Below are 10472 nucleotides of genomic sequence, written 5' to 3' on the forward strand. Positions count from 1 at the left end.
TACTTTATTTTAAACAGTAATTAAGTCAAAACTTCACATTTCATTCCAACAAACATAATGACGGCAACTGTTAACATGCGAATGCTTTATCTACCCAAAATATTATTGAGTAATTGAAATAATATTTATTTATTAGATATAGAAATGCAGTTTTGACTTACTTTAAGGTTAGTATTTTCATAACAAAATTAAGTGTTGCAGATCTAACGATTTGAATAACTAGCTACCTATTAAAATATTTAAATGGTCTGAATATAGTTTTAAATTAATTTTCGTAATTCAAAGTAGGGGAATTTGGGGCAAAGGAAAATGATGAAATATTTACTCTGCTTCTTTCGCCACCTATCTAAAGATATTTAAATATGAGGTAACATTTTTAGTATATTTAATCAAGGACAATTTCATCTGAAAATCGAAGAATATTATAATACAAGCAATTTTAAGAAATTCTAATTCATATTGTTTTGTTGTGAGTCAAAAATTATTCTTGTTTTCAAAAATGATTGTTATTAACATTTTATATATTAATTGAGACCCACTAATATTCAGTGATGTTTTTATTTGTTTCATATTATGCGTATTAGAACTTTTATTGCAATATGCAGTTAGTCAATTGCATGCTGGGCCAAGTGAAATATTTCACTTCCTTTACTTATTCAATCTTTTATCAAATCACTTATGTATTCATTTATGAGTTATTTCGTTTACATTTTTTCATTCAAAAATCCCCATAGTTATTCATTCAGCCTTTTATTTTCTCATTCTTTCACTATTCTATTTTCCATTTATTTTTCCTCACATATTAACTCACTAGTTTTTATTTATTCGTTTACTGTTTCACTTCATTTTTATTTATTCATTCATTCTTTTTATTACTTAGTTATATGAACAAAAATATCTTTGAAATTCCAATAGAAACTATTTCATTAAAAACCTTTTGTATTTATCACTTTACCCCATGAAGAAAAAGAAGTGAATTTTCAGTCTTTTTTTGGTGGTACAAATTTACTGCCCAAAATAAAAAATGTTTCAATGCAAGTTTTATTACAAAATATATTATTCTTTTTTTTTTTCTTTTGTACCGCAATTTTCAGAACAAATTTCGAACTTGATCATTTTGAAAAAAATAAATTATCTTAGCTATTTTATTTTGCCTTACATTCCCCTACTAGTTATTTTGATTTCACCAGCGTAATTACAAGTGACTACTTGGAAATTAATAGCTCAAAACCACACACTAAAACAAAGGTAAAATTTTAAAGCATCTTGTTATTTCGCCAAAGTAAGATGTTTCTGTGTAAGGCATACGTTATAAGGAGTCCATGAAGCGTTAGACCTTTTTTTTATTTGATAGATTTTTTATTCTTTTTTACTGAAATTCAAATGAAATCTCAAATTTTTAATACTATTTACTTCCTCGAACTAATTTAAAAATATATATTTTTTTAAATCAGAATTTGAAAATCAAATTTGAAAAGATAAGAAAAACAATGCTTAAAGAATTGAGGAATTTATGCGTCGAGGTAACACACACATTTATATTGATTTAAGAACTCCTTCAGTTTATGTTTACACTGTTTTTATTTAATTTCTGGAAGAAATGTAGTCATTGAATTTAGTCTAACTTCGAAGAGTAAAAAAAGAAGCTTCAACATATAAAAGAATTGCATAAACGCGGAAGGTTTTATAGTAAATAGTTTATTTCCGGGTCACTGAACTCTTTTACTATACTGGCGCATAAGATATTTTCATTCAAGAAAAAAATATTGTTGTATTCGTCCAACCTGCTTTGTAAATAAAAATAATCTTTTATCTGATGACACGCAGGTCTTGACACGCGAGATTGCAATTTTGTATGCTTTAGCTGCTTTATTGTGAGAGGGAGTTTAATAAATTGAGGTTGAGTCAGTGACTAACAAGAATTCATCTGGAAAATACGTAAAACAGTTAGTTATATAGAGCCCAGATTATATATTTAAATGTATGTGTACATATGCAATTGTATATTTTGTTTCTATAGACGATAGTGCATATAAATGCATTAAAACGGTAAAATTTAAAAAAAAATGGATATTATTCATTTTTTTCACCTGTTTTAGATTTCATTTACTTTTAAGAAAATTAAAAACAGAAATTTTGGCCGCCTTGACAACGAACGAAAAATCAGGGGATCCAAAAAAATTCAATTGCGTGTAAATAAAACTGTTCTGTCCAGCAATCAATAAGAAAATAAAAAGAACCTCTGGGGGAGGGGGGAGTTGTGAGCAAATGGCCCTGAATAAAAATTGTTGCTTCAATAGCAATATGAAAACTTTTTGTGCATATTATCCGGTCTTTAGTTTTACATATATATGTATGTGTACGTGCGTGTTTGTGAATGCGTATTTGTATGTGTGTGGGGGGGGGAGTGTATAAGCCTCTAGAGTGTGTTTTTCTACTGTTAAATAACGACTGTTGAGATAATTTGTTTTTTATTTTCATTCTAAAGTTTTTATTTATTTATTTTATTATTACAACGGGAAGTAAATGGAAATTCGGAGTGCCTTATTTTTTTTTACTAAAAGAAATCAGACGATTTTATTTTTGAGGGTTTTTTTTTTTAATTTAAGAGGACATTTTACTGTTTTTATTACTATTCAAGTATACGGGAAAGTAGGATCGTTTAATTCTGGACGAAACTTCTTGTTTTACTCATATTTCAATGTGTGTAGCCAGAATCTCTAAGCTTTGCTACGTCTGGATACAAAAGCACCGCTACAATAAACTATCGCCAATAATAGGCAAAAATAAATTTCTGGAAATCCTGTTTTCCTTTATAACTTAGCGTAGTTAATTGAAATAATGAAAGTAATAGAGACTGAAATATCAAGGGAAATATGGTAAGTAAAAATTGCACTCGGTATCGATCGGAATTAGCTTTGACTGTGCAATGTGGTACAGCAGGATGTTGATCGACGAACGGAAAATTTGTGTATTGATTATGAACGTATTTGTTAATCTTTGGTAACTTCGCTCCAAAAAAGTTACAGGAGGTGAGTAATTATTGTAATTTAACCATATCTTAACTTTTTGAGGGAAAACCAGTTGATATCTCGGCTGATAATGTAGGTTGTATGATAATGTGATTGATAACATGTGTAGCTAACTTTCGTAGAAACTCCATTTGTTCTTTCATAAAATATATAATTATGTGTTTGGTTTGACTCACTAGCACAAGAAATCACATAAATACAAACATAACCACAAAAGCCAACTGTCCACTTCTTACTTAACTGCGGGAGATATCTACAGATATTTACGGGGTGGCAGGGTGAGTTCAAAGCATAGTTTCTAGAATATTATTTATGAAGCTGTAAAAAATCATAAATTATGTGATAGAATAACTGAAAAATTGATGAGCTGAACTGTCATCATACTCACAACAGTAATTTTCACTGTTTTCGATACTCTTCGAAATACTGCGTTCATCAGTTAGTTCTCGGTGCCTGTCTCGATGTCTTTTTGCGCTGTTACCTTCTGTTTGGAGTATGCTGTTCAGTTTTGGTCTCCTTATGTTAAGAAAGATATTAATGCATTGGAAAGGGTTCAAAGGCGGGCTACAAGGATAGTAAATGGACGCTCTCATTTAGACTACGATTCCAGGCTTAGAATGCTAAAAATATAGTCTTGAGCAAAGAAGAGATCGAGGGGACATGATTCAGTTTTTTAAATTTATTCAAATGAAAGATGTTACGGGGCTGAAGTTCAGCACTGAAAACAGGAAAAAATGTCATTTTTTTAAGCTATTTAAATCTCAGGCTAACATGCATATTAGGAAAAATTATTATTTTAGCAGGGTAGTGGAACCTTGGAACAGCTTCCCGGAAGAGGTGGTAATGAGCAAGGGAGTAGTTAGTTTTAATAGGGCCATTGATCTTCACTGGGGATTGTAAATTGACTAGGACCAGTCTAGTTGGGCCCAGAGCCTATTTCATGTCGTCTTGTATTTGTATTTGTATTCTGCAGAGTTGTCTGACTGTGGATTTAAAACTTCCTGATATTGAGGAAGAACTCTAGAAATACAAGAAAGTTGTCTTTTTAAACTTTTCAACTGTTGCAGGTTTTTGATTACTTCTTTGAATCAAGTCATCCGTTTAGAAGTGCAATCCACTTCGATGTACACTGTTAAAAATTTCACTGAAAAAATGGTTAAATAACAGTTTATTTTATTGTCATTTTACCGTATTCAGCCTCAACAGTCAAATAACCATAAAAAAGATGGTTTTCAAACCATTAATCGAAAGAAAAACAGTATTTTCACCGTATTTTGAGAAAGCGGTTATTTCACCGTAAAGTGGAGCCAATCGGATCGACTGACAGCCAATAGGAATTCAGCGCGCGCAACGCCATCTTCCGGAAATGGAAAAGCGAGGGTGATGATAGCAAGCATGGCGGCCTCCATTGGAAAGGTAAATACATTTTTCATTTATTAGATTTTTAGTTACTTGTTGTGTACTTAATGTTATCTCTACTAACACTTATTTTAAGAGCTGAAACGCACTTATAACATATCAATGAGTGCCACTGCACCTATTCTTTTCTTACTTTAGATTATACATATACGTAAGCAATGTTGAATGTTGAATGCATTTACAGTAGTAAATTTGAAACTTTGACTCTTCCCTCTCTATTTCCCTGAGTTAATTATCCCTTCCAGGGAAAATACTGTTCAAGTTGCAAAAAACAATTATCTTTTAGGAATTGTACCATATTTTGCGAAATACTGAGTATTTGGCCGAGAATTACAATCGTATACGGTTGAAAATTGTCTTCCATATTGCATGTAGTATGATATGTGTCGAATTTGGTTAGTTTATCTGCAATTCTGCACAAATTTAAATTCCTTTATTTATTTGAAAATCTACTGCTTCAGATGTATGATTTTACAGCGTACAATCATGGTAATGTTATGTAAATAAATCTTGCAGGAAACCAAATGTTTCTGCACCATGACTATTATTAAACTTGGATCACTGTGATTAATTAAATTAGAAGGGACTCCGGAAAAGACTTTTCCGGAGTGTCACTGGTGCTCTGCTGGAGAGGTTTCACCTGAGCACATTCTATCTTGTTTGGGTTTTACGAAGGACGAGGTCCTTAGTGACCCATTGCTGTTCTTGAATTTTTTGCAGATATTTGGATTCATGGGGGTTGTTTAGCATTGCTAAACATGCCCGAGATAAGTCAAAAAAAAAAATTAGATTGCTTTTTAGCAGTATTTATTATATTGTAAATCAACTTTTAGATATTTAAAGTATGAAAAACCAGTAATAAGCTGACTTTTCATATTTATGACCACTTAATATCATGATGTCTTATTTTTTTACTTTTTCTGTTTTATGTATAAATGAGTAAGTAAGAGTAAGGTTAATGTAATGTGTCGTAAGATTTAGAAATAAGTTATTAGGTAACGGATAAACTAAAACCCCCACTTATACGAATTTAAAAAATCCTCCCGGAACCAAATACTTCCTTTTTAGACGCAAGTGTTCAAGTTCCCAGCTTAATCGAATAATATTGTTTAGCTTTCCCAATATTTTTGCAGAGAAAATTTTCGAATAAATTAAGTCAGAACTAGAGTTTAAGCCGAGTTCAAAACTTTTTAGCAAAAAAGCTAAAATGTGAAAAAAAAGCTTTAGCGAAATGCTAAAACATCCAAAGTTAATGAATATCTTTCCATAAGGCAAATTATGGGGAAGGTGTTTCTTTCTAAATGCCTCAATGCGTTTCACCTGCAATTGCAAATTAAATTCCAAATTTAATTGGAAATGAAAAAATTTAGAATTAATGCAACTGCAAGCAGAAACACTGGTAAGTACAATTATTGACGTAAGATATAAATTCATATTTTTTTTTGGCCAACAATGGGGGGGGGGGGGGCATTTATATTTTGTCAAAACATTTCCACTAACTCTAATTTCTTTTGTCGTTCACATTGCAAAAACCAACACAGTTATAAGTTAATAACACTGAAAAATATTTACCCTTTTTAGATGAGTATAAATTGATAAATACATCCTAACCTCTTTTTGTGGTGGATAGGGACCACATTAAAAAACTCGCATAAAAGAGTTCATTCGTTTCATAAATATCTTCGTCCATTTTATAAATACTTCCCAATCTCAAGCTTCAAAAATTTTCATATTATGACATATTATTTATGTAACGCTTACTCATTTTGTGTGTAATGGATTACTGGGAGTATACCCTCAGAAAAATTGGTAGGAACATCACTGATCCAAATAACAATCAACAGCAAACAGAAGAGCAATTACGTCAAATGTATTTCATTTTAGCAGTAATTGCTTTTAAGCATCTTCAAATTACGAGGCTCTGTTGTTTTTAAGTACATAATTGGCCGAACAGAATATTCGACTTGTCTGCAGGCAGGGCCGCCAAGAGTTAAAGGGGGGCCCCTTGTCAGTTTGGTTGATGGGCCCCCATTCCCCCATACTTTATGAGAAAGTAAGTGTAAAAAACTAAATACTTATAATTAATGTCCTATAATTTTCAAAATCTCATGACTCCGAGCAATGCCATGAGAGCTGTGTATGCACAGTTAAAAAGGTAATTAAAAAAAAAGAATTATTAAAAATCAGTTTTGCTATCTAAATTTTCTTTTGTATTTGTATTACAAACAGATGAAGCATTTTAAAATTATGAAAAATATGCTTATGATATAAATAATTAAAGTATGTTTTTAATCCTTATGTGACTTACTAGTGTTTTTCTTTTCACCTAATAGACATCCGTTGTAAGATCCTAAGAATTTGTGGACAGTTGATGGCATTGGGAAAAACTCATCAATGATGCATTTGCAAACTTTAAGAGGTACTAAGTATTTTCATTTTTTTTTTTTTTTGTTTCCACTTAGTCTCTTTCTGGATATCTATTTGACAATCTTGTAAAATGCCTAAAAATTTGGTATTATTAATCTTTGAATTAAAATATTGAAAAGTTAATATCCAAGTGTTTCGTTGTTATATATTATTAATCACCTATTTGATTAATTTTTGAAACACTTAATATTATGAAGTTTTTTTTCTGGTTACTGTTTCATATTTAAATGAGTTTGATAGTAGGGTTGATGTAATGTGCCGTAAAATTTAAGCAAAATTAAAAAGCAAAAATAAAATTTTAATTTAACATTTGAGGCTTTTCTATTACAGAAAAATTACTTTGAATTTGATAATAGTAGTTTGGCTATGGTTTTCAACTGCTGTAACTTTCCTTCATTCCATAGAGAAAGATGTGTTTGTTTACCAATTGTCAGATATTTACATTTGTTTGCTATTTGATGGTAGAATTCTGAAATAATTAACCGAATCAAATATCTGGTTTATCTGCCGAATAGGCAGTATACTGAGTATCAACTGAATATAGTTAAAATGTTATTTTAACATTTTTATAAAAACTTAATATTCTGAGTTATTTTTCTGGTTATTGTTTTGTTTTTAAATTATTCAGTAATTTTCAGTAAATTACTGCCCTAGAGCTAGAGAGATTACTGCCTAAGGCAGAAATACATAAAATACACCACCAGCTCAGTCATTCCATTCGAGGGTTGTAGTTTCGTGCTTATTAGCACTCATGAGCCCAGATTAGGAAGTGACTGCGCTGGAGGTGGAAAACAACTTAAGAGAGCCAAGAGTGCCAAACAAACTGGTAGCTCATATAAAAGAAGTGTTTGGCACTCTCGCCTTCCTTAAGGGGGTTTTCCATCTCCAGCTCAGTCCCTTCCTATTCTGGGCTGATGAGTGCTAATCAGCACGAAACTGCAGTCCGCAAATGGAATGACTGAGCTGGCGGTGTATTTTATGGATTTAGTTATAGAGTAAGGTTCAGGGGCATGCACAGGGGGAGGAGAGAGAGAAACACCTGTTAGCCTGAGCATGAAGGGTGCCTGAGATTTTTAAAATGAGAGATGAAATATGTGTTGGGGACATAAGAGTAAACAATATGGAGGAGGGCCTGAAAAAATCATTTGTGACGGGCTCCAAAATTTCTGGGCACGTCCTTGGTAAGGTTAATGAGGTGTGTGATAAGATTTAAGAAAAATTGAAAAAGCAATACAACTTGAGCTTAGTATTTTCTCTTGCATTAAATTTACTTTCAGTGTGATAATACTACTATTAATAAGAATTTGCATACTATAATTTTCATTCATTGTTTCAAAAAATATGTTTTTGGTCTCCATTTGTCAAATATTAATTTTTTTCAGTATTCCGTTGCTGAATATTAAAGTACAATCGACCAAACTGAATCTTCGGTGCATCCGTAATTTGAATTATATCTGTGACAAAGCCAATTTAACTCTAACCAGAAGTTTGCAATTTTTTTTTTTTTTTTTTTTTTTGCATTAAAAAGTTTAACAGTTATTTTTACATTTGAAAAAAAATCATTCAAGGTAAAACTAAAAATAATTCTTCAATTGAATAGGCTATTTCTTTAGGATATTATATAAATCTAATAACATAAATCTAATAACATTCTATCCAAGTAGCAATTTTGTTTCTATAGTGATTAATGTTACTTTTATATATTGTTGCAAATAATGCCAAAAATTTGAATATGTAAAATCAGTTTTAAAAATTCAAAATCCAAGTTTTAAAACCATTGGGAAAAAGTTGGATCACTGTTTAAATGTTGTTTTCAAAAATGTCGGGGTTGGGGGGGGGGAGTGAGAGAGAGCTTTTTTCAATGGCTTAAAAAGTCTTGGTAACAAAGTTAAGGATCTGAAATGAAATTACTTCATAAATTATTCGAGATTTTTCTTGCTTTGTCATTTGAAGTTATTGGGCATTTTATAGAATATCCTTGTGGACTTAAAAGAGGAATTAATGGTGTCAGTTACAGTTGTATACTCTTCAAACAAAGGACAAAAAAGTTTGTCGTAAGGTTAGTATTTAAATTTCACAAAGTGAGGGCTTTGTTTTTTTAGCAGAATAAAAGATCTGTTATAGGAATTTTTTTTTTGATGAATAGTTAAGAGGAAATTTTATTAATTTTTATTTGTTCTATTTAGTATATTTTCCAATTTTTAAAATTATTTTTTGCAAGCAAGGTGAAAAATAAAGTCTGAGGCTTTATTATTTTTCTCAGAAAAAAATTGCATAGCAAACTTTTTTTTTGCATATACAGTTGAACTCGGTTAATATGAAGTATCAAAAAGCTATGAATTCGTTTGTATTAGCAGTTATTCGTAACTACTGTGAATGAGTGATTCTGTGGGGGGAAAAAAATCATGAAGAAATGCTGCTCTACATTTAAAAAATATTGCTGCACGAATTGTACATTTAGCACATTCATTTATAAGAAACGAGATATTTATTTCTGAATATATTTGGAAAATATTGAAAAAGGAAGATGGTATCGAAAATCACGGAATAGGTTGTAATCCGCAATGGAAGACGAACAATTTTATCTCCGCATAAATTGCAATTTCTGCGGGTCAACAAATGTACGGACTGTATTTTCTATGCAAAATAATCTATATTTTCTTGATACACGATGGGACTTCTACTACCAAACGAAGTAATGAATAATTTCTAGAAAAGGATACTACAGTATTCAACCACAAACGTTTTTAGTAAGAGGTCAGGAATTTTTGTTCGTCTTAGCCGAGACTTGCAATTACGCATTATGCGTGAAATTTTTATTGTAATTAGATAGCAAACCAAACTTAACGAATAAAATGTTCATTTTTGCCGTGATTTCATATTAAGAGAGTTAAACTGTACATATAATGAATGTACTTTATTTGATTAGCTTTAATGTGCTTTAAATGCAACTGAATTTTTTAATAATGCTGCAGATGTATTTTAACTTGTAAGTTATGCCTTAAGAAAGCATATTTAATTTGCTACGTTCTTCCTAACGAACCAGTATGTTCTATTGTGTATTGAGGTAAATATTGGAAAAGATGAAAAGTGATTTTGCTGTTGCATTTAATTTAATGTTAACAGAAACTGATTTTGTAGTTTCAGAATACCATAATATTAGGCTTGTGTTTTACATGGCTAATTTTAATCTATGTTTCAGGTGCTTTGTGGAAATAAATCCAATGCCTGGGTCCAAGACATAAAAGATGATTTTTATTATTTGTAAATTTTGCGATTTGTAATACATTTGTTATGTTGTATATATGTATTTGTGAATTATTTTGTATTGCTCAAATTCTAAAATAAACAAGATCTCCACGTAAGGTTTCTTATTTTTTCTGTGTTTAAAATATTTTCAATAATAGAGAGCTTGAATTAAATTATCATTTGGGAGGTAAAACTCAGTACCAGCAAATTTTGCATTATTGTCATCTACTGTACTTAAGTTTTTTTTTTGTACAAGCTTGCTTATTTGATTGGAACTCGAAAAATAGAGCTCGAGTAAAATGTAAAATTTCAGCATTTCCCTAATGCTGGTATGGAATTCAAAAC

At 30.7% G+C, this 10472-nt stretch overlaps 1 long non-coding RNA gene across 1 annotated transcript; it reads left to right on the forward strand.

Moving 5' to 3' along the window:
• Positions 1–6806: 6806 nt before the first annotated feature.
• LOC129226552 (uncharacterized) lies at positions 6807–10231 on the forward strand. The gene is made up of 3 exons (XR_008580796.1): positions 6807–6870; positions 8850–8937; positions 10081–10231. It is a non-coding gene; the product is annotated as an uncharacterized LOC129226552 (long non-coding RNA).
• The last annotated feature ends 241 nt before the right edge of the window (positions 10232–10472 follow it).

The sequence above is a fragment of the Uloborus diversus genome, chromosome 7 (assembly GCF_026930045.1).
Source record: "Uloborus diversus isolate 005 chromosome 7, Udiv.v.3.1, whole genome shotgun sequence".
NCBI classification, from domain to species: domain Eukaryota; kingdom Metazoa; phylum Arthropoda; class Arachnida; order Araneae; family Uloboridae; genus Uloborus; species Uloborus diversus.